Raw genomic sequence first — 22706 nt, forward strand, 5'->3', positions numbered from 1 at the left:
GTCCTTCCGGTTTAGAATGAGCTGAAGATGCTTCAACGGTTTACAGAACAGCTGGGCCAGTGCATTAGAGGCCGTGAGGATGAGGGCCCTCTGAGGGCCCTGCCAGTGGGAATTCTGAGTTGGGAGCAACTGCACGGATGGGGATTCCAGAAGTTTACTCCAGTGGAGGCCTGGCCTTCTGGGCATCACTGACATGTGACATTCAGTCTGAGAGAGTGAATAACACCTGTCATTCAGATGGAGACACCTGGAGTGGAGGGAACACCGAAATTGGACTAATTGAAAGGCATTTATTTTCTGAGAAGGCCATCTGCTGTGTGAAGATGGGTGCCTATGAACCATTAGAAGCCCATGTTCTAAGTGCTGTTGCAGAATTAAGCAGAGGGAACCCTGGGAAGTGAGATGAGGGGGGTGAATCAGAATGGGGTGGGGGGAGTTTGAATTGAGTCTGAGGAGGAGTAGGAATTACAGTGTGGAGGAGGAGAAAAGGGCTTCTCTATCACGAGGACTGCATGCATGCTGGGCCAAGAGGTTAAAAAGAGAATTATAAGGTTAACAGTTGATAGACCTTGGGGTGAATCAGAACTGATTCAAATCCCCCTTCTTGCACTTGGTGGAGAAATGACATAACCTGTCTGCACTCGTTTCCTCATTTACAGACTGGGGATTACTCTTTAGACTGAAGAAAACTCCCATCACAATGTCTGATGCTTAATAAGACATCACAGAAATAAAATTTTAAATTAGTTGATTCAAATTGCCCAGTATAGGGTTTTTGAAGTTTTTATTTTGCCAGTTCTATTCCAACAGGTCCAAACAATTTCTGGAGTTTTGATCTAAGAAATAAAAGAAGAAATTTTGGGAGTGGGAAAGCAGCAAGAAAGGTTAATTTTCCTTGGTCTCACTTGAGTCACAGCTGCATAGCCTGACTTATAGGATTTTCTCATCCATATTTGCAATTCAGAAATTCTCTGCAGCAGGCCATGCATTTGATTCTGGGGCCAATCTGGGAATACTGTCCTGGGATATGGACCGGCAGCTGAGGTAGATTTTTAGGTCACATTCCCTTTTACATTCACTGGGGTGGACAGGGAATGGAAAGAAAAGAAAATGGAAATAAAATATTTTCTTTTAATTCAAATTTTAAAGTCTGTACCATGAGAATAGAGCATGTAACAGCTGGTCCCTTCCTTCAAAGTGCTTACAACATATTTGAAAGGATCAGACTCAAACATATGAATCTGTGAGTTGAAATCATAGGGTACAGTTGAGTCAGGAAGGAAGATACAGACCCTAGGGGCAGGGCGACGGGAGGTGAGAAGGCCTCTACTGTGGCTGGCGTGGTCAGAGGAGCCCCCAGCCTGCCTTGCCAAGTCTGACTCTGCTGGGGCAGATGGAGTCTCTATACAATCATCTACTTTTTCTTTTCAGCTGTTCATTCCAAGACTGCAACTTTCTGACAGGCAGCGCCAGCCAGCCCCTAGAGCCATTAGGCCAGGTCCATCAAAGGGCCTGCCCCATATGCTTTGAGGATTAACATCGGTCTTAGTTAACAATCTAATTAATGTTTGGATAATTTAACAATTTTGTATGCTTTCTAGAGTGCTTTCTAGGGGAGTGACCCTGGCAAGTAATGCCATGTTTTTTTTCTTCTTACAGAGATGCCTTTTCTGATCCCATTAATGAGAAACATCCTTCCTATCTGGGCTGGGCCATGTGAGTAAGAGCTAGCTTTTCTACTTTTGGGATGGGGTGAGGGGGTCCCCCAACAGTGTGGCCAGTGTAGGATGGGGCAGAGGAGTGGCCATCTTCTCAGCCCCCAGTCACCCCAGTTTCAGGACCAGCCTCCGTTCGGGATCTGGCTGTATCCACCAGATGGTGTGGCCCTGCCAAAGATGCCCTGCAGCCAGCTGTGCGGCATGGACCAGGCTCTCCCTTTCTCTGCGACTCCATTTCTCCTTATTTTAAAATCCTTATCTTACCTGCCTCACTGGGTGATAAGCCAAGCCCTCTGGCAGCAGTGTGGGTGTCATTGGGGCAGTTTAAGTGAGATCCAGGTCAAAGATCCCGTGTACCCTGAACATAAGAAGTGTGATGAGGTGCCCTCCAGGGGAAGGCATGGCTACCTATCTCCTTCCAAATCAAGGCCTCGGGGAGTGGTGGTGAGGGGTGCAGGCCCCCTAATTCCTGCTCCATCACTGCCTTGCCGTGTGCCCATGGGTGTAAGTTAACTGGCCTCCCTAAGCCTCTTCATCTATCAGTGGGTACAATAACAGCATCATCTTCATCCTTCATAAAACCACCATGAAAATGAAATGACATAATGCACAGGCAATCCTCACTTTGCAGAGTTCAAATAAGCATGAATTTCAGTTGTCACAGTTTAGTTTAATGATACTAGTCCCCAACTACATGGTTGGAATTTCGGTCACTATGTGTATTAACGGAGTAGTTGTGTAAAGCACAAACCTCTCTGCTAGCTTGCCAATCCCCAATCTCTATGTAAACGACAGAGGCACGTCCTGATCAGTGATGGATTATGTCACTTTTTTCAAAGCCTGTGTTACTCAGTTCACCCCCAGACAGCAAAGTGTGTAGCTGTTTATTTGTTTCTCAGTGATAAACCCATGTGCGAATCATAAAGAGGGATTTGGCCAAGAAAGATGAAAGGGCAGCAAAGAAACAAAAATGGTGAGGCTGGAGGCAAAATTCAAACCCAACATAAATGGAGTTGGAAAAGAAATAGCTGCCCATGGCAACAGTGACAATGCCACTCTTATAGAGGTCTTAGTGAGGGCAAACTTGGTGACATATATGGGGAGACTGGTTGTGACCAAGAGGATGGAGAGGTCCCAGAGGAAGTGCTGCCAGCAAAATCTTCACCTGTAAGGCACTTGAGAGTTGAAAGTGCAAATGACAAAGTGTTGGAAGCTGACCCAAACTTAAAAAGGACATGGCAATATATCAAAAGTAGAAAAGATGCTTTCTCCGTATCATATGCTTTATGAGAAGGTGAGAACTATTCAAACTTCTCTTGACAGATATTTTTTACAAAGAAACAAAATACGTTGATTCTCAATGTTCCTAACATTTTAAATCACAATCTATTAAGTAAATATTGGCTTCATTATTTTTTCCATTTTAATAAGGTTATAATGGACAGTAAGAGAGTTCTTAATGTTTTGACAAAAAAGTTTTAAAGATCAGAGAACAATTATAATTTCCCTCCATAATTACTAAGCTCACTTGGCAGGGTTTCAGCAGTCATGAGCATATTTATAGTCCTGCACTACCATACAAAGTGAGGACTGACTGTATATTAAGATAAATGCAGATAAGTGGTGTCTGCCCTATCATTACATTGGCCCAGGGCAGTGGTCGGCAAACTCATTAGTCAACAGAGCCAAATATCAACAGTACTTCTTCAAAATAGACTCTCCCAGGCCGAAAACCGACTTCTGTGCATGGGCCACAAAGTTTCAATCGCACTGTATGTGCGCCCGCACGTGGTATTTTGTGGAAGAGCCACACTCAAGGGGCCAAAGAGCCGCATGTGGCTCGCGAGCCACAGTTTGCCGACCACGGGCCCAGGGAATCCAGAAGAGTAAATCACACTGACTGTTTCTACCCACCCATCAGGTAAGAACACTGGTTGAGGAAGCTCTGGGACAATAAGAGGCTATAATAACCAAGAGGAGAAAGGTCCTGAGCTGGCAAGCCTTACCAGGGGACCTTCTACATGGAACAAGTAAAGGACTGATCTGCAACCACAGGCAACATGGTTCATGGAAATTTGCAAATGCTTCCTAGCATCTTCTAAGATACTTCTTAGAAATGCCTAACATTTGGTAGAATTGTCACGTCAAGTCCCATATTTAACTGACATCAGAAGAGATAGACATTTTCTGGGTGGGTTCAAGATCCTGAAGACAACATCACCTTCTCCCAACTCTCAGGAAGAGATTTGCAGAGGGGGTCAAAGGCCCAGAGCATAGATTGGTCCTGAACTTCCAACTGCCTCTCATTTCTCTAGTGAACCAATCATGCCTCAGCTTCCTTGTTTATAAATGTAAAATAATAGTAGTGTCTTAGTGCAGGCTGCTGCAACAAAAATATCACGGACTGGGTGGCCTACGCAACCAGTATTTATATCTCACAGTTCTGGAGGCTAAGAAGTCCAAGATCAGGTCCCCAGCAGATTTGGTGTCTGGTGAGAGCCTGCTTCCTGGTTCAAAGCCATTGTTTCACTACATCCTCATATGACAGAGAAGGGTGAGAGCACTCTCTGGGGACTCTTTTATAAGGACGCTAGTCTCCATCACGAGGGCTTTACCCACATGATGTAATCACTTCCCCAAGGCCCCACCTCCAAATACCTTGGAGGTTAGGATTTCAACATGTACATTTGACAGGAGGGTGAGGGAGACAAACATTCAGTTCTTGATAAGTACTATCTACTTAACACAGATGTGAGGTCTATAAGTGATCATGTGTATTAAGACCTTTGCACAGTCTCTGGCATATAATGACTGCTCTAGAAATGTTTGTGTTGTTGGAAAGCAATTAGTTAAGAGAAAAAATAAAGGGAAGATTCACATTCATACAGAAAGTTCCAGAGCATCATGTTTTTACCATTATCCAAATAAATTAATTCTCTCTTAAATTGAATGGTACAGAGAATTTGTGTTGCTGGTATAAAGACAGGAGCATTGCCCCGCAAGCTTGACTCAGTGGTTGAGCATCAACCTGTGAACCAGGAGGTCATGGTTCCATTCCTGGTCAGGGCACATGCCCGGGTTCTGGGCTCGATCCCCAGTGTGGGGTGTGTAGGAGGAGCTCTCTCCCTCTCCCTTCCTCTCTGAAATCAATAAAAAATACATATATTTTTAAAAAGACATGAGTATCAAACTAATTATTGGTAAGCAGACCTCTGTGATCCAGTGGCAGCTGCAGAGTATCAACCATCTTCTGGGCTCTCATTGTCTCCTCATCATAATTATCTGTCTCTTCTGAGTGAGATGCTATTGTGGTAATTATTTATAATAATAATAAGCTTCCTTTTATCTATCTTCACCTACAGGGATGACGGTACAAGTTGTTTCATTTTCTAGGGGTGGGGACATTCAGATCCTCTCCCAACCCTCCTCACCACTCCTTATTAGGCTTTTGTGAGAGAGCTGGCTAGAGTGAAGTGTTGGTCCATGGAAAGAGATGGACATAAGTTGAGAGCATGCCTCATCCATAAAGTTCTGAGTTCATCCCCACACTGAGCTCTTCCTTTCCCCATCTCTTTATCACCACTAGTCCTCATTGGGACTCAGTATTTACCACAACTTTGCTAGCCAACTGATGTCGACCCTGGTGGACACTGCATTCCATGAGGGTAAAGTACCAACCTTTCCTGCCTCATCTCTCATCCAGAGAGCTGTCAATGGCTGGAGGCAGTAAGTACTCGTTGATTGATGGAGAGGAGAGACCTCTCAGGGAAGTGGCATGGAAGCTCCTGGTTGGAATGAGACTGCAGGGGAGGGGGAGGGTTGCACACCCAGAGCCTGTGTCTGTCTCATTTTTATCCCCACAACTAGCAGTCAGGACAGTTTCCCACTTCCCACAGGGTCTGCATGGGAGTGTGTCTCGGGTGATTTAATGCTTCCATGAAAATGAAAGTTGGATATGAGGGAGCTCTTTCTGGAGACAGTGGGAGGGAAAGGCCCAATCCCTTCAAGGAACATATGGCAAATAAGACTGGCTGCATAATTTGCAAGGCCCAGTGCAAAATAAAAACATGAAATTCCTTGTTCAAAATTGTTGAGAATTTTTAGACCGTGACAGTAGAGCATTAAATCAAATGCGGGTCCATCTAAGCAGGGGGCCCATCTGAGGTTGTACTGCTCATGAAGTTGGTCCTGCAGCCAATCCAGGAGCTCTGCCCAGCTTGCATGGTGCATTAACTCCCCACCTACATCTAAACTCCTCAGTGGGCTTGGGATTTAGGGGCAAGAGAGGAAGTGGTATCCAGCTCCTTTCTCCCCGACTGAGAGCAGGGACAGGGGAAGAGGAATGCTGGCAAGACCAGTTGTGTTGTGCCCTCAGAAGAGGCCCCAGCGGCCCCACGGAAGGAAATGTTAAACACAGAGCCTCTGTGTTTATCTCACCACGTCGTCATGCAGCATGACTAAGGCCTGCCTGCAGCTCTAGCCCGGGTGCGCTCAGGAGGAATCACAGCCTCTCTATGACAATATTTACTCCCCTGTTGCCTTGGGGAGCTCTAAATACAGAGGGTGGCGGTGGTTTTCTCTGGATCTCCCACTCTTTGTGAGCAACTTCTTTTCCCCACTGAGCATGTTCTGGTTTGGGTCAAGGGCGGGGTGAGGGTCTCCTCTGGAAGAAAACCCACGGAGACCCAAGACCTTCAAACTCTTACTATGGCCACATATGGGGAGGGGAAGAGGACTCTCACACTTGGTTCAGCTTGCCCACCACCATGCAGCTCATGAGTGTTCTTTGTTTTGTTTCATTTTCTATGCGCACTTGGAGATGAGAACAGTGTCCACACCTTCTCTTTCATTCTGCCCCCTTTGGACTTGAGTCCCTACATGTGGGTGTTCAGTTTACAGACGGGAAGGAGGAAGGGCAGAAGGGCAGCCGGGGGGGTGGGGGTGGTTCATGTGTGCCAGGCATGTTAGGCATGAGTTAGGCTAGAGGTGTGTGAGCCGGGGCGTGAGGAGTTGCCCACCACCATGAGCTCATGAGTGTTCTTTTGTTTTGTTTCATTTTCTATGCGCACTTGGAGATGAGAACAGTGTCCACACCTTCTCTTTCATTCTGCCCCATTTGGACTTGAGTCCCTACATGTGGGTGTTCAGTTTACAGACGGGAAGGAGGAAGGGCAGAAGGGCAGACGGGGGGGTGGGGGTGGTTCATGTGTGCCAGGCATGTTAGGCATGAGTTAGGCTAGAGGTGTGTGAGCCGGGGCATGAGGAGGATCTGCTCTCCCTGACAGCCTCTCCTCCTCAGCTCCTCAAGGCAGCCCAAGACAACTGGAATTCGGGTGTTGACTTTTGGCAAATATTTTAAGAGCAGTGAACACTTAAGAGCTTTGTGCAATTCCCCGCAGAGGTGTCAAGGTTTCCTAAGGATTTAGCCTATTGTGAGTGTGTGCCGCCTAAGAAAACTCTGCTTTTGAGAGTGATGTCCCAGAAAAGCCAGGTAATACCAGGGAGGTGAGCCTCCTGTCTGCAGGAGCCTTGCAAGTCTTATATCCTTTCTTCACACGGGTACGTCTATTCTCTTTACATTGGTGGCAATGCATTTCCTCCGGCATAATTTCTGTATGACAAACATGTCAACCTAGAATGATTGCATAGGACTTATCTTTCATTAAGTAACATAGGCTGATATATGTAACTAACATAAAGGAAAAATAAAAGGAAAGTGATTTGTTATAAATGGAAATATTACTATTTTATTCTATATTTTATTCTATAGTCTATATTCTATATGATGTTATTATAATGCTCTATATTATATAATATATGTTAATGTTACATATTTTATGTACTGCATCCCCTGAAGGGAAGGGCTAATACTTGCAACTGGTGGCTTTATCAGATCATTAGCTATTCTGCATTTTTATAATGTGACACAATTATTTCATATCATAGGTCAACAAATTATTAATTTAGTATTTTTATAAATAACCTGCTACTCTACATTTCATTTGTAAGCAAGGATCAGCTGCAAACGACTTCTTGCTTTTATGAAGTTGGGCAGGTAATAGAACAATATGTAAGCAGCCAGTATCTCAAAGGTGACCATAATGATCACAGCCTTTTCCAATTATTTTAGCCAATTTGCAAAACTAAGTGCTAAACAGAACTTGCTACAGGGCCAAATTGATTGTCTACTGCAGTGGTTCTCAACCTTGGCTGCTATTAGAATCACCTGGGAATCTTTTTAAAATCCTGATTTCTGGGCCTCATCCTCCGGAAATTCTGTTTCTTCGTTACTAATGTTGTGGCCCCACCCCATAACAAAGAAACAGAATTTCTGGAGGATGAGGCCCAGAAATCAGGATTTTAAAAAGACTCCCAGGTGATTCTAATGTGCAGCCAAGGTTGAGAACCACTGGTCTACTGCTTTCTGTAGTGACTTTACTTACAAGGCCTGGAGGGATTGGGGAACTTTGTTCAGACTAGGTACTTGACATCTATGGTTCCCAACCTCTTCCCCACCACACAACTTCTAAGACTTGCTTTTTCCCACTGTTATCACTCACCTCACATCGGAAACATACATCCTTTACTCCCAGAGCAGGACAGGCTCCTGGTGGCTCTCCACGGGCAGCCCTCTGCTGTTTCTTGCTTCACTGTAGTTCAAAATGGGCTGCTCCTGTGTGACCCAATCCTGACGAATGGGACCTGAGGGGAAGCTGGCCGGAGGCTTCTGGGAAAGATCCGCCTCCTGAAGAGAAGAGCAGAGAGAATTGGCAAATCCTGCGCTGGGTGTGAGCGTGGCGAGTAAGAGATCCACGATGAAGCAGAGAAATGGGAGGAGCCTGGGTCCTACTGTCATGGCTGAGGCTCGGCACTGACCAAGCTGCTCTGCCCTGCCTTTCACCGTCTCACTGTATGAGCTAAAGTGCCATGTTGTTCAAGCCGCTTTTCATGTTGCATTTTGTGATGAGCTGCTGAGAATATCTCTCCCAACTGATAGCACTCACTAATGAACAATGCACGTAGTAATGGAGAACCCCGTACCAGGTATTAATGGGAAACTCAAAGGAAACAGAGAATGTGCTTATTTCCTTCACTGAAAATATAATCTAGTCGTTCTAGTCAACAGAAATAAAATATACCTACAAGTACGAATCTCTGCCCAGCCTCACACTCCTGTGCAAAGTCCTATAGGATAAGCTAAATAGAAATTGCAAAAATTTCTGCAAGATTTGCTTAGATGATCAGTTTTCAACAAGATGTTTTCACACTGTTAAGAGAGAACCAAAGAAAAATTAAATATGAAATATGGCTCCTTCCCCCTCCCCTCCCACCACCCTCCATGAATCTGCTTCGAAATTGACATTGCTATCTTTGAAAGCCCCATGCTCTGATGTTTTGGAAAACACCAGGACATAAAATATTTCTCAGAAATAGGAACTCACCCATAGAGCCTGCTGGACACACACACTGCTGCTTATGTCTGATTTGGAATATGCAAGCAATTTGCCTCTAAGAATTTATTGCCGTCAGGTTAATAATCTTCACCTGACATTTAGAGCGTAAATCATAGGCGCCTTCATGTTTTTTTAAGCTCTATCTGTGGCTGAGCAGTTAGGCGCACATGCCAATTTGATGGTCGAAAATAATAATTTTGTGCCGTTCAGTCTTCCTGGAGGCCACATCCATTAGGCATGCTCTGAAGATGGTAACAGAGTGTACTTGTAGGTTTGTGTTACACGGCAGTAATTATGGTGGCAGCTCTGACTCAAGTTTTCAAAGTTTCGTGAAATAAGCCTCATTTGAAAGATAAACTAGTTGGTTGGCCTTCACATGTCTTCCCAGAAATACTATGAAATAAGACCACAATCTACAGTCTGATGGGGGTCTGGCCGCTGGGGGCAGCTCTCCCCCAAAGGGCATCAGGATTAGAAAGGTGCCCTGTCCCTCTGAGGAGGAGGTAGGAGTAATGAGGAGGGCTTTGTGGGTGTTGGTACTTCTGCTGTGCAATGATAAAGGAACACAATGGTAGAATACAAGACCTGCATGAATTCTAGAACCTCCCACAGATGGGTCTGTGCTGCCTCAAGTCCAGGCTCCTCATCTCGGCTTTCTAGCCCCTCTGCCCCACCATTGGTCCTACTTCGCCCACACACTCATTAGTCTCCTCGCCATCCACCAAAATGAGCATGTTCATTCCTGTTTTCCCACCCTTGCTCATGACATGCCACTCCCCGCCCCCACTTACTTTCTTTTTTCTTTTCTCTTTTCTTTTCTTTTCTTTTCTTTTCTTCTCTTCTCTTTCTCCTTTTCTTTTCTAAATATATATATACAGTGGGGCCTTGATTTAAGAGTTTAATTCGTTCTGAGACTGAGCTCGTTAAGGAGCTCGTTAACTCAAATTACTCTATCAACTCAATGCAAAAAATCGGCCGAGAGACAGCTGATACCTCAAAAAACTCGTTAGTCCGGACACTCGTAAGTCAAGGCCCCACTGTATATTTTTTTATTTCAGAGAGGAAGGGAGAGGAAGAGAGAGATAGAAACATCAATGATGAGAGAGTATTATTTATCGGCTGCCTCCTGCACACTCCACACTGGGGATTGAGCTCACAACCTGGGCATGTGCCCTGACTGGGAATCAAACTGTGACTTCCTGGTTCATAGGCTGATGCTCAACCACTAAGCCACACTGGCTGGCCCCCCCACTTACTTTCTACATCTCTCCTCTGTGCCATTCTTCACTGCCTAGGTCAAGTCCCATCTCTTATAGGACTATCCTGGCCCTCAGTGAGCTTTGGCTTCTTAGACTCCTAGTAATTACCATGTAATGAGCATGGAGGATATGCCAGGTGATTCACACTCATTATGGGGAAGTGATGGGATGGGGTTTTCTATCCTCCATACACTGTTTCCATCCATCCCCGCCTTGGGACCTGGCACACACGGTGACAAGGGCATTTGGTAATGCAACAGAAATAAGTAGAGCTCTCTGCAAAACGATGCCTAGATCATCCTGTAGATGCTCTACCTCTAGGAGCTAAAGGCCTGAACCCACTTGGAATGGAAGGAAACAGAAATGAAAGAAAGGCTGAAAAGTGATGGGATGGGGTTTTTCTATCCTCCATACACTGTTTCCATCCATCCCCACCTTGGGACCTGGCACACACGGTGACAAGGGCATTCGGTAATGCAACACAAGGAAGTAGAGCTCTCTACAAAACGATGCCTAGATCGTCCTGTAGATGCTCTACCTCTTGGAATGGAAGGAAACAGAAATGAAAGAAAGGCTGATAACATTTATCAGAGGCCAAGGGAGACCATAGGACACAGGCATGAGGAGAAAAAGGCTTAAAGAGAATTCACAGTGATGACTCTTGTTCCCTCATGACAGAGGGAGGGGTAGGATGTGGGGCAACCCCAAAGCCATGACCAAAGGACCTGCTGCTCTTCAGTGGATCCTCCGCGGTCTATAGTGTAGCTGGGGCACAGGCTGAATGGCAGTGGAGAGTCACCTGATTCCCACCCTACGGCAGACTCTGGTGAAGGCTCTACTTGAGAAAGAAGGGCTGTGTGTTTCTTCGCTGGGTGTACTTTCAGTGATGCATTGCAGGACCAATTTCCAATTATCCATTTTTTCTAATTATCCATTTTTACTGCAAAAAGTATGAAGACAAAACAGACCCACCCATCATACCACTTCATAAAGACAACCACTGTAAATACGTTGCTGTGTTTCCTCACAGTCGTTTGCCTCCGTCAGTCTGTCTCTTTATGTTTATCTCTGGTGTTGCTATAATATTTGATGACCTAGCTCTCCACAGACATGCCACTCCCAGCTTGTAGGCACCCTGCTCCCTCACTGTGAATGCTGCTTCATCTAAACCTCCAGCCTTCATGTGACCTACAGAAATTGCTCAGACTGGAGGTAACTACGGGATGGGTCCTGGTCGCATAATATCCACACAGGGACAGGCCTGGAGAAGTCCTTCAGGCAACAACAGTAAGGCTCAGACATGTTTAAGAAGTCATTGCGCTCTTTAAGTTGTAACTGAAATCCTCCCTGTGGCTTCAGCCTGAAGCCCGGGGCTGCAGGGGAGACAGACGTGTGGCCTGTCCCAGTCTGAAGGCCTCAGCTGTCAACAAGCAACTCCCTCAGAGGCGATCTCAGGCTTCTCCAGGCCGGGGCCAAGAAACCGAATCACATGATGACGCTCGATAATTTTTTAAAAAACGAAGCACATCCAGAACAATAACATCTTAGAGACTACGCCTCCCCAGGCAGGAATTGCCCCTCCGCATTGACAGACAAAACTGTCCCATGAGAGACAGGGGGTTCCCTGAACCAATTTAATCTGGAAATGTTTCCTCAAGTTGTGTAGGCAGAGTTAGATTATGGATCCTGGGACTGTTCAAACTTGGACACATTTGACTAGACTTTTTAGGGGCAAGAAATATTCCCAGGATGCCACAGCGAACAGAATAAAGCGTTCGAAAGGCCTCTCTCCCCTGAAAGAATCTATCATCTGTCACTGAATGCTCATTCTTCTCTCCTCCGAGTGCCTTCCAACGTTTCGTGATTCTCAGCAAGAGATGCCTCGTCCTGTTACTCATCTTTTGAGGGAGGTGGTGGCTTGTCCTCGGTCCTCCATGGTGTGTTTGTGGCGGCCTTCCTTATTCCCCTCGGTGTCACCCTCACAGCCAGGCAAGGCTGCCTGGCACAGGGCTGCTCACTGGCTATTTTATTTGTTCCTGTGCTGAGCAGCAGAGGCCACTTTCTGAGCTCAGATCTTCCAAAGGGCTCCATTGATGGGCTTCTGGATGCCCCCACCCCCCGTGTACTTAACCCGGCCTCACAATTCTCCGGGAGGTCAGAGGAGCCCCACTGATAGAGGAGGTTGAAACTCGGACAGGTGAAGAGATTTGCCAGTGGCCCCTCAGTAGAAGGGGTAAAAGCAGGGCTGGGAGTGAGGTTTTCTGACCCCAAGTCCAACGTTCTTGCCCTGATCTGACAGCTGTTCTCATTTTGCCACAATTACCGGGCTGTGGGAAACCTGTAGCGATGCGCACAGGGAGGAGGCAGCAAGAGCGTTTCCGGGCCTCTGTCTGCATCGCTCCTCCCTGGGCCCGCTGCGCCAGGCCCAGATGCGGCTCCGTGCACCACTTGGCAGCCTCGGGCTCCTCGCTTTTCTATTAGATCTTTCATTCCTTTCTCCCTGCCCCCTCACCTCCCCACCCAATACAGAAACAACCCCAGGAGTAAAATGCAAGAGCTCGACCAGCATAAAGCAAAGGTTAGAAACTGAACGCCAGCCTTCCCGAAGCCAGGAAATTCCAGAGACGCGGTTCTCATGGCACGGGGACTTCAGGTTACATATTTTGCCGTCTGGCTAACCAGTTGTACGTTTCAGTGTGCGGCTTAAGACAGGGTCTGCCTGTGCCACGAGGGTGCCTCCGGGCTCTCAGACCCATATTAGATTGCAGGCAGGCTGTCCTGTGGATTAGCTGTGAGATTTGCAAATGTATAGTTTACAATGTGGTAAGAGCCCATGGCCCCGGGAGCCGGCAGTGAGAGTGGTCGCTGTGGCGGTGCTCCAGTTTGGGGGGATTTGCCCTTCAAACCTCAAGGCTGCATTAGCCTGGCGGGGGCCTGTGGAGTTCTCCCGCCGAAAGCAGCCGTCCAAAGATTTTCCTTAGTCCTGTGTTTCCCTGGGTAGAACCTTGAATGCTGCAGAAGTCCAGCTAAGCTGGATGCCCACGATTTTAGAATTGAAAGCCTGTCTCTATTAGAAGTGGTTTTTAAATTAATCACTTGTGAAATAAATATGGGGGGTCCTGTGGCACCCCCTCAACCTGGTCTGTAGGTGGGCAAAGCACCTGTCCCAAAGTCTTAGGCCGAGCACCTACTGCCCAACATGGACCCCAGAGCAGGGCCTAGAGTTCCCCAGTCCCTGGCAAGGCACAGGGCAGACCCTCACCCCAGTCTCGACAACAGCAGCAGGGAAACACCAAGCTTTTCCCCAAAACGTACCCTGGACTGGAAGCTGGAGAGTCCCACAACTCCCCTGTCCCTTTGCTGAGCTGTCTCAACGACCTTCCACAAGCTGTGTTTCAGCCACGGAAGCTGAGCCTGTCTCGAACAAGCCACCCATTGGCTTTGATGTGGGCAACTTTCTTGCTATTCCTGTCCCCACCCCAATTCTTCCCTCAAGCCCCTCCCCTGTTTCCCAATGACCTTCTTGTGCCTTGTAAGTGCCCAGCCCACTCCAGGCCTGTCTGCCTTAGACTGCATTCTGCTTTGGCGTTCTCTCCTTCCCCTCCTCCATTTCTCTTCCCCAGACCTCCTGCCAAATTTCCAGCTAGCTGTCACTCACAAGATCTGATAAAATTGGGTAATAATGACCTATGCTACTGTGCTCTATATCCGAAAAACATGAACAAATTCACCCTCCTAATACCGACCTCTCAAACAGGTTAAGTGGCCTGTGCAACTAAGAAGTGGCAGCATTTGGATCCCAGTCTTCTGATCCCACATACCTGGTACTCTTTACAGATGCTGCATTCTCATCACTGCCCTGCTGGGGAGCGGCAGATCCTCAAGACAACCTGCTACTTATCCCAGTGGGGTTTGTACTTCAGGGCCTGGGGTGCTCATACCAGAACAGTAAGCCAGCATCAGAGAGGAGCTGGCGGGAGAGCCTGAGCGGGCTTGTCTGACTCCCTTCCACGCAGACCTCAGAGCAGATGGCTCCCACAATTGCTCCAGAGAGAAATGAGTCTTGTTCATACGGAAATCTTTCGAAGGCTCTTTTCTGCCAAATTCTAGAAGGTAGAGCCAGGGAGGGGAGATGTTGCTGGAGATACCATTCTGAGTGATAAGCTGACACTGTGGAGCCCACAGACTCCCTTTTTCCCTCTCAGCCTTTCCCTTTCTGGGGGTTAAGTCTTTGCTTTCAGGCAGAGAGGCTCTGGTTGTGGTTCCAGAGTTTATCCTGCCAGTTATGAGTCTCAGGCCTAACTGAAGCCTCTGACACCCCTCCCGCAGACCCCTGCAAACACTCAATTCCCCATTCCTTATTTGTTGCATGAGTGAATAAATGAATGAATGAAAGCTGCTCTACGATTCTGCTCATGAAGCCAAGTCACCAGACAACTCATTTTCTGGCTGGGACCTGGGGGGGGGGCTTAAGAGGTAATCTTTTGCTAGAGAAATGCTTGATTTTAAGAAATGGATTAATAATATAAACCTTAAGGTACTGTAGCTCCAGTTGGATAAGATAACTCACCAGAAGTCATTTTAGTTTACAGATGAATGCATTCAGATGAAAATGGATGCCACCAGCCTTTTACATAATTGGACAAGATGGCTGCCTACTTGGAGTAACTGGAGAGGGGCTGGAATAGCTCTTCCACCCCAATATCTCTCATACCAGTCTGTCTCAGTGCCTGGGATTCCACCATCAGAGATGCATTACTTTGTAGTTTTAAGAGCCTTTTAGACAAGCACTGTCGACAACTCAATATGTGGTGGTATGACACTAAATATTCAGATATATTCATCACTATGATTGGAATTGCAGCAGCATCCTAATCGAATTAAAGAACGTACACACAAGATGAGATTCACATTCTTCTTATTTTCTAAAACTGAAGGCACTTTGCTGACTCTGACTCTGCCTCCCCTTTCTTCCCATCCCCTTCTGTTGTCTTCTGTATTTTAGGATCTGAGTTCAGTAGCACCTCCTGCTCTCTGGGGTCTCCAGCAGGGCCAACTTTGCCCCTGGATTCCAGGCCCAAACCCTAGAAAAGGAGAGAAAAGTGGATGAAGAAGAAATGGTGTTGAAAGCAGAGGGAGTGGGAGACGAAGGAGCCAAGTAAACAACAGGAGAGACAGAAGAACAGAGGTGCTCATGGGAGAACAGGAAAGAGAACTATGTGTTCATCTCCTACAAGAAGCAATGATTCATCCTCCTGGGCTAGGGTTCTAATCCTTTTTCCCTGGACTCACCTTAATCCAGTTAGTCCCAGGGCCCAGAATCCCACCTTTAGGGATGAGCTGCTTCATCACTTGACAGCCTTCTAGCCAACCTCACTGTTCAGCCTGGAGCTACTTTCATGTGGCTGCTCATCTGCAGATATCTGCTCCTCGAATTGAAGGTGAGGCTGGGCTGTGTAGACATGTAGATATTTCTCTCTCCCCCTCCTACCTCTCTTCCACTCTCTCTCTAAAGATCAATGGAGGATCCTTGGGTGAGGATTTTTAAAAAAGAAAAAAGCCCAGCCGGCTGGCGCCAAAGTGGGGCCATCACCTGTATTCTGTTACCAGCCAGCGAGGTTGTGCAAATGCCGAGTCTCCATGCCCAGTTTTCAGTTATTCCAAGACCATCGTGACTTTACCAAAACAAAAATACCAGACAGATGGGAGGGGAGTTGGGGGGATGGGTAAAAAAAGGGGAAGGGATTAAGAAGTACAAACTGGTTGCTACAGAATAGTCATGGGGATGTAAGTACAGCAAAGGAAATATAGTCAATAATATTCTAATAACTATGTATGTGGTAGATGGGTACGAGATTTATCAGGATGATCACTTAGTACAGATATATAATGTCTAATTACTGGGATGTACACCCGAAACTAATATAACATTGTATGTCAACTGTAATTAAAAAATAAAAAATTAATAAAAAATAAATCACTTATTTCCATGTCTTTAAACATAAATAAACAAATAAAAGATAGTTGATGAACAAAAAAAGTTTAAAATTAGAGTAATAACAAAGAAAAAGGAGAATCGCATTTATGTATAGAGTGTGATCCCTTTTTAACAGGTTTTAGTGTAAGTAAACTGATGAGATTTGTATTATCAAGTCACTGTTGATATTTTGAAAGTGTTTATAGCAATTAGGAGAATCTGATATACTAGATCTGTGAAGACTTCAATTACTTAAGTGTGCAAAAATGTTCACTTATTAGGGGAATTTAATTAGTTAAGTTGATGTTTTTGAGTTATTATTCAGTAGTGTGTGAATATTCTCAAAATATCAATTGCTTGAAAATTAGAAAATTGGACACTAAACTAAGTAGGACTCATTGTAAACACTTTTTTTCCATCAGCCAAAGCCTCTCAGACATTAAACAAGCCTTGACTTCTTCCAAGGGAGTGCCCACGTCCAAGGCTGGTCACCCCAGCACCTCCCTCAATCACACATCTTTCAGCGCTATTTCTTTCCTGTGTGTTCATTTTCCATCAGGGGGGCAGGGATATGGCATCCTGTTTCTTTTTTCTTTCACTTCTCAGAGCAACCCCAAATCATCTTTCTATTTTAAATTAATTAAATTTATCAGAATCGAGTGGGACTTTTAATCCAATGACAGCAACATGCCTGGTTCTGTGAAGAACTGAATTAGGCACAGTTCCTGTCGAGAAACATCCCCAAGGACACAAAAGTGAAGGACCAGAGAAGGAACAGTGTGGACACTCACCAGGAACGAACTGTGCTTTTCGATGGTACTTGCAGGCAGGCAGGCAGGGTTAAGCAGGTATCTTACAATAATTATGAAGGAGAAGGTTATGACAGGCTCCAGAACTGTCTTACTGGGTCATTAGGAGGAAGAAGACATGACACATTAGGGAGACTAGGAGTCATGGCTCCAACCTCTCCTTCCTCACACCTTGTAGCCCCCGCCCCTTCTCTCAAGAACAGAGAACTATTATGCAGAAGGAAAGACAGAGAAGGGAGACAGAGCAAATGTCAAGGGTATAGTGATTTGTGGAGCAAAGCAAAGAGAGAAACTTGGGAAAAGTTTGATTTCGAAAGAAAAGCTCTCAGGAGGGCCAATGCTCATAACAGTGCAGGAGATGCACAGTGTCTTTTTTTTTTAAGAATTTTCTTTTTTAACAAATATATTTTTATTGATTTTAGAGAGGAAGGGAGAGGGAGAGAGAGATAGAAACATCAATGATGAGAGAGAGTCATTGATCGGCTGCCTCCTGCACGTCCCCTACTAGGGATCGAGCCCGCAACCCAGGCATGTGCCCTTGACCGGAATTGAACCTGGGACCTTTCAGTCCACAGGCCGACGCTCTATCCACTGAGCCAATGGATAGGGCAATGCACAGTGTCTTAAAGGGCTAGATGCAGACCCAGAAGATGGAATAGGGAGCCCTGGATGAGGCGCTGCCTGAGCAGGGAGAAGGGAGATCACCGGAGAAAGAAGGAAGGGGCGGGTCCCTTGGCCATCAGGCAATTCAGAAGCAGAGATGAGTAAAAAAAATTGCTGACCTGGGAGACGGGGCTGAGGTAAGAAAAGCATTTGAGTCACCTGCATAAAGCCAGTTAAAACTATGCAACAAGGTCAGGTTTCCCAGAATATTGACATTTGGGACAACATTGGTCTTGGTGCCCAAGAAGGATTTCTACACCCCTTACAAGACCTTTAAAAGTTCACCCTTTTGTGGTGGAAAAGAAAGCTGTTCCTTTATTTGTACAGTGTGTAATTTTGCACTTAGGGGAAAACATGGTGATGTGAATCACCCAAAATTCCCATCCTTATTGAATTGGGTCGCTTGGGCGAGGGAGTAGACCTTTAAGCAGTGAGTGAGCATTTATTTTAAAAAGCAGGTTACTGATGTATTTCAAGACAACTCCTTTTTATCCAAACTGAATCAGTAGATATCAAACACAACATGGCTGCTGACGTGGGCGGATGGGAATGCCAGGAATCTGAACACCAGTCATAGCTGACTGTGTTGAGCATGCTGCTGCACCGGGCATCGCTTTAATCACATTGCAGACATTGTCTCATTTACCAACCTGCCCTGTGAGGTGGCACTATCATTCACAGGTGAGGAACCTAAGGCACAGAGAGGTTCAGGAATTTGCAGTCCCAGAGCGCTGGGCTTATCATAATGTAAGTTTGTCTGACCCCAGCACCGCTGATGATGGGATGATGGGGAAGCAACAACACTGAGATGGGAGATGGGACCACAAACAGACGCGTCGGCCATTTCAAAGTGCTTTTCACATGAGCAAAGGATGGATGATCTGCACATTAGTGACTCACCACGTACTGACGACCTGAGACTTCTTGCTTTTGTCTGTTATTAACATTTTCATGTATATTTGCCTTGTCTGCTCTGGCAGTTCCTGAAGAATTGGACTGTCTTGTGGGTCTCTTGCCTCCCACTTGATACCTATTACACACAGAAGCCCGTCTATGGAAAGGTAACGAACTGATTAACTAGTGTTTGCAACTTCTTGCTCCACCCTCCTTGTCAATGAAGGCGAGTCCGACTTGTAAATTTTTGAAATGTAGCCAACAATTTTGTAAACACTTGGGGAATTTTCTAAATGTTCGGCCAGTAGAATGAATTTAGTGATGCCCCGAATTTTAATGAGACTTCTTTCATGCTATCTTCAGGTTGATGTTTAATTTACAAGTTTACACCAGACTTTCATCAATTTTCTTTTGCATTTAAATTGTCGTGCTATGGAGGAGGATAAAACCCATATTCCGCCTATCAAAATGCCACCTGGGGCTAGCAGACTATCCTAGAAGTTATTTTTTGTTTTAAAGGAAAAGAGGCTCTAGAGTTGTCCCTTAGATTTTCTGTGAAAAAACATGTTGATGATGCAATGCTGAAAATATGATTGGAAAAAAAAAAAGAGAGGGAGAAAAGAAAGGAAGAGAAAAGAAAACACAGAGACACAGAGGCTAGTGCTAATCCTCCACGGATGTGCACCTGGGAGCACAGAACTGACCCCATCAGGGTCTACAATGGTCAAAATACTGTCAACATGTTGCTGAGTTTCTGATCTGATTCCATTACTCATTCCCAGAACCAAAATAAAGAAGCACAAAGGGTCCCACCTGCAGCAATAACTAGAACAACCTCTTCCAGTTGACGAAGGGAAATTCTCTCTCAATGTGCTGCCAGCTTGGAAAGTGTGGCACTGCAAATACCCCGAGCTCATTAAAGGAGAACTGAGTCTGGGCAATGATTGTATAGTCTCGGAGGGGAAAAAAGGTTTCCTGAGGGAGGCTCTGGCAGCGGCGGTGAATCAGCTATTGTCACAGCGGACTTCAGGGAAGTCCAGCCTACGGAAGGCCCCTGTTTTGTGCAAACTGATCAAATACAGATGTTTCCAAGGAGTTGACCTTACTCACCGTGACTTCACTGGAGATTGAACGGTGGACAGCCGGTCAGCAGCGGGGTGAAGGCATGTTTTGGCGAGAGGGTGTAAATGTATATACAGTTGACAGGATGTGAGTGACACTGGACAAACATCTCTTCTATTGATAAATACGTGCTTGACTTCCAAAAAGTTTTATACCAGGGTGACGTGGAGAGAAAGAATATAGTTTCGGGCTTTGCTAGTTGTCTCCTGTGTACGTCAAACTCTGAAAGAGATGAAGGGGAAAAATATTAAAAATGGGTTCAACCTTCCGTCTTCCTGAAATATCAGTTTTCATATAAAACTCATCAGCTGAGCCAAGTATTAGGCTTGATCAATGGCAGGAAACTAGGGGATCAAATGCTAATAAATCAGAAACAGATACCCCCTCTTGAACAGAAAATATATCACAAAACTGAAAACAAGGAAATCATCCGATGATTTTCTATTGCAATAGCAAGGAGAAAATTAGCTTTTTTGGGGGGTGGGGCGGGTGGCTGCACCTTAAATAGCAACAAAGAATAAGATTTTTAAACACCTTAATCAGAGTTGGACTTTAACATATGCAAAACCAAAAAAGATTCAGATATTTGGTGAAATCTGGAGTAGTCTTAAGTGTTTGTGGGTGTGCAGGTAATAAGATGGCAAAGTGGACACATAAAGACCGTGTTAACAATACTTTGCTATACATTTCAATGCATTGTTTTCTCTTTTGGAATTATATCCCCAGCCCTCAGCCCTGTCTTTTAAAAATGTCTTGCCCCAAGATCCCATTCCCTTACTCCGTAGTGTTTTTTTCTCTTACTCACCTTCATTCTGTAAAGTAAATGTTTCATCGACATAAAGCATATATACAGAAAAATGCACAAATCATAAGTTCACAAATTCATTAGATCAATGAATTTTCATAGAGTGGACACACCTGCGGAGCTAGCACCCAGCCTGAGAAACAGAACATTATCGGCGTCCCCAGGAGCCCCTCTTATTCTGTTCCAGTTGCAGACTTTTCCTCTGAGGGTAATCATATTGTGACCGGTAACACTAGGGATTCGTGCTGATTGTTTTTGAGCTTTACAGGAATGGAATCATAAAGTATGTATTCCTATGTCTGCTTCTTTTGTTCAACATTATTTAAATTGTGCAATTCATTCATGGTGAGTAGCTGTGTATGTCCTTATTAATATTTTAAACTGTATTGTTTTTAATAATACATACACACTCATTTCATTAATATAGTCTTACAGGTACAGAAATGTCCCTGTTTATTTCAACACATTGATCAGAATTGGTACCCAGAAGAAAGTACAAAAAAGTAACCCGCCCCCAGCAGAAATCACAAAGAATCCACTGAGCTGTGATAGAATTCTGAACTGACATGTCGGTAATGAAAGGCACATTATCACCAACACCTTTGAAAGCTTCATTTTTTTTCTATTTATTTTTCTTAAAAATACACATGCAATTTTTTTTAACCACCTTAGAAAAGAACCTAGACAGCGTGGTTCTACTCTCTGCCTGGAAACTGTTTGCGTCTGTGAAAACAGAGACCTAAATTAAATTAGAAAATCCTGGTATTCGGTAGGACCGAATTTCCTTTCCTTCCTACTTTCCCATTCCACAATCTATCACCTAGACTAATTAAGAACAGGGAGGTATCATCTTCACTGGATTAACCTTAACTAAATTGTGCTCATTCAACATGTGCCCTTTTGATTAGTCCGAGCAGGGCCTGCTGTCTCGGATACACCCACCTTGTAATTCTACACACTTAATTAATTTCAGATGAATAGCAGAGGGGATAAGCTAAATTCTCGATTAATAAACTATAAGTCCTTATGTGTGTCAGAGTAGCTGAAGATTTTCATTCTTCCTTTATCTATTTGCCCTGCAAAGGCAAATGGAGATTGAAACACACACACACACACACACACACACACACACACACACACTCGCTCACTCACATATACACACAGCTGCAATTGTGTGAGGATGGTGAAAGGATCCATGAGCAATTTCGTCATTGTGAAGGGCAGACCTTAAGAGAGAAAATGCACAAATTGTTAGTACAAGAGATTATTTTTCTACCAACCATAACTTTGAATGTCCTCCTTCACCTGGACCTCACTCTTTAGTTTTTATTTGCATATATTTCCTGTCCCATGTACAGATTTTTAGTCATGAAAATTCAATATTAATGTCACTTATATTGTATTTTTAAATGCACTTCTCAGAAGTAAATTCTATTAATAGCCCAAGAACTTTTCTAAGAAATGGTTTGAAATTATGTGTTTAATCCTCAAATTTAACAGTTCTCAAATATATAATAAAAGTTTGCCCTCAAGGGCCTCTCTGACAGCAAAGAAAATTATTTCCTTATAATAAAACCGATCCCAAAGATGTTTATATGCTATAATTTATCTCATTTTAATAGATGGCTAGAAAATTATACAAGATAGATTTACAGTCTCTCTTTCAACCCAGAAAATTTATATGTCTAGTTATTAGTGACTTAAAAACTACTACTGATCTGCATAATTGTATATAGAGTTTCTCCAGTAGCATTTATGATTCAACTTAATGGTCAATTATATGCAGGGAATTCAAATTACTGATACTTGGGGAATATAGCCAACATAGCTGTTAGTTTGCAAGGAATTCTAGTTACATAAGACAAAAATACATTAATATAGCCAATTTTATGTGTTTAATTAAGCAGAGGTGTTTTTTTTTAAAGGTCACTGTTATTTTATATAGAAAATAATTCAAGAAACCATATACTCAATTCACATGTCTTCAGATGTTAGGGCTGTTCTG

General features: G+C 44.6%; 2 long non-coding RNA genes across 2 annotated transcripts; one reads left to right on the plus strand and one right to left on the minus strand.

Moving 5' to 3' along the window:
- Positions 1-2137: 2137 nt before the first annotated feature.
- On the minus strand, positions 2138-20268 carry LOC106725843. The gene is made up of 3 exons (XR_001361839.1): positions 19885-20268; positions 8279-8463; positions 2138-2289 (listed from the first exon to the last, which is right to left on the minus strand). It is a non-coding gene; the product is annotated as an uncharacterized LOC106725843 (long non-coding RNA).
- LOC106725842 lies at positions 18404-19130 on the plus strand. Its single transcript, XR_001361838.1, has 2 exons — positions 18404-18561; positions 18648-19130. It is a non-coding gene; the product is annotated as an uncharacterized LOC106725842 (long non-coding RNA).
- Positions 20269-22706: the final 2438 nt, after the last annotated feature.

The sequence above is a fragment of the Myotis brandtii genome, unplaced genomic scaffold, assembly GCF_000412655.1.
Source record: "Myotis brandtii unplaced genomic scaffold, ASM41265v1 scaffold191, whole genome shotgun sequence".
NCBI lineage: Eukaryota > Metazoa > Chordata > Mammalia > Chiroptera > Vespertilionidae > Myotis > Myotis brandtii.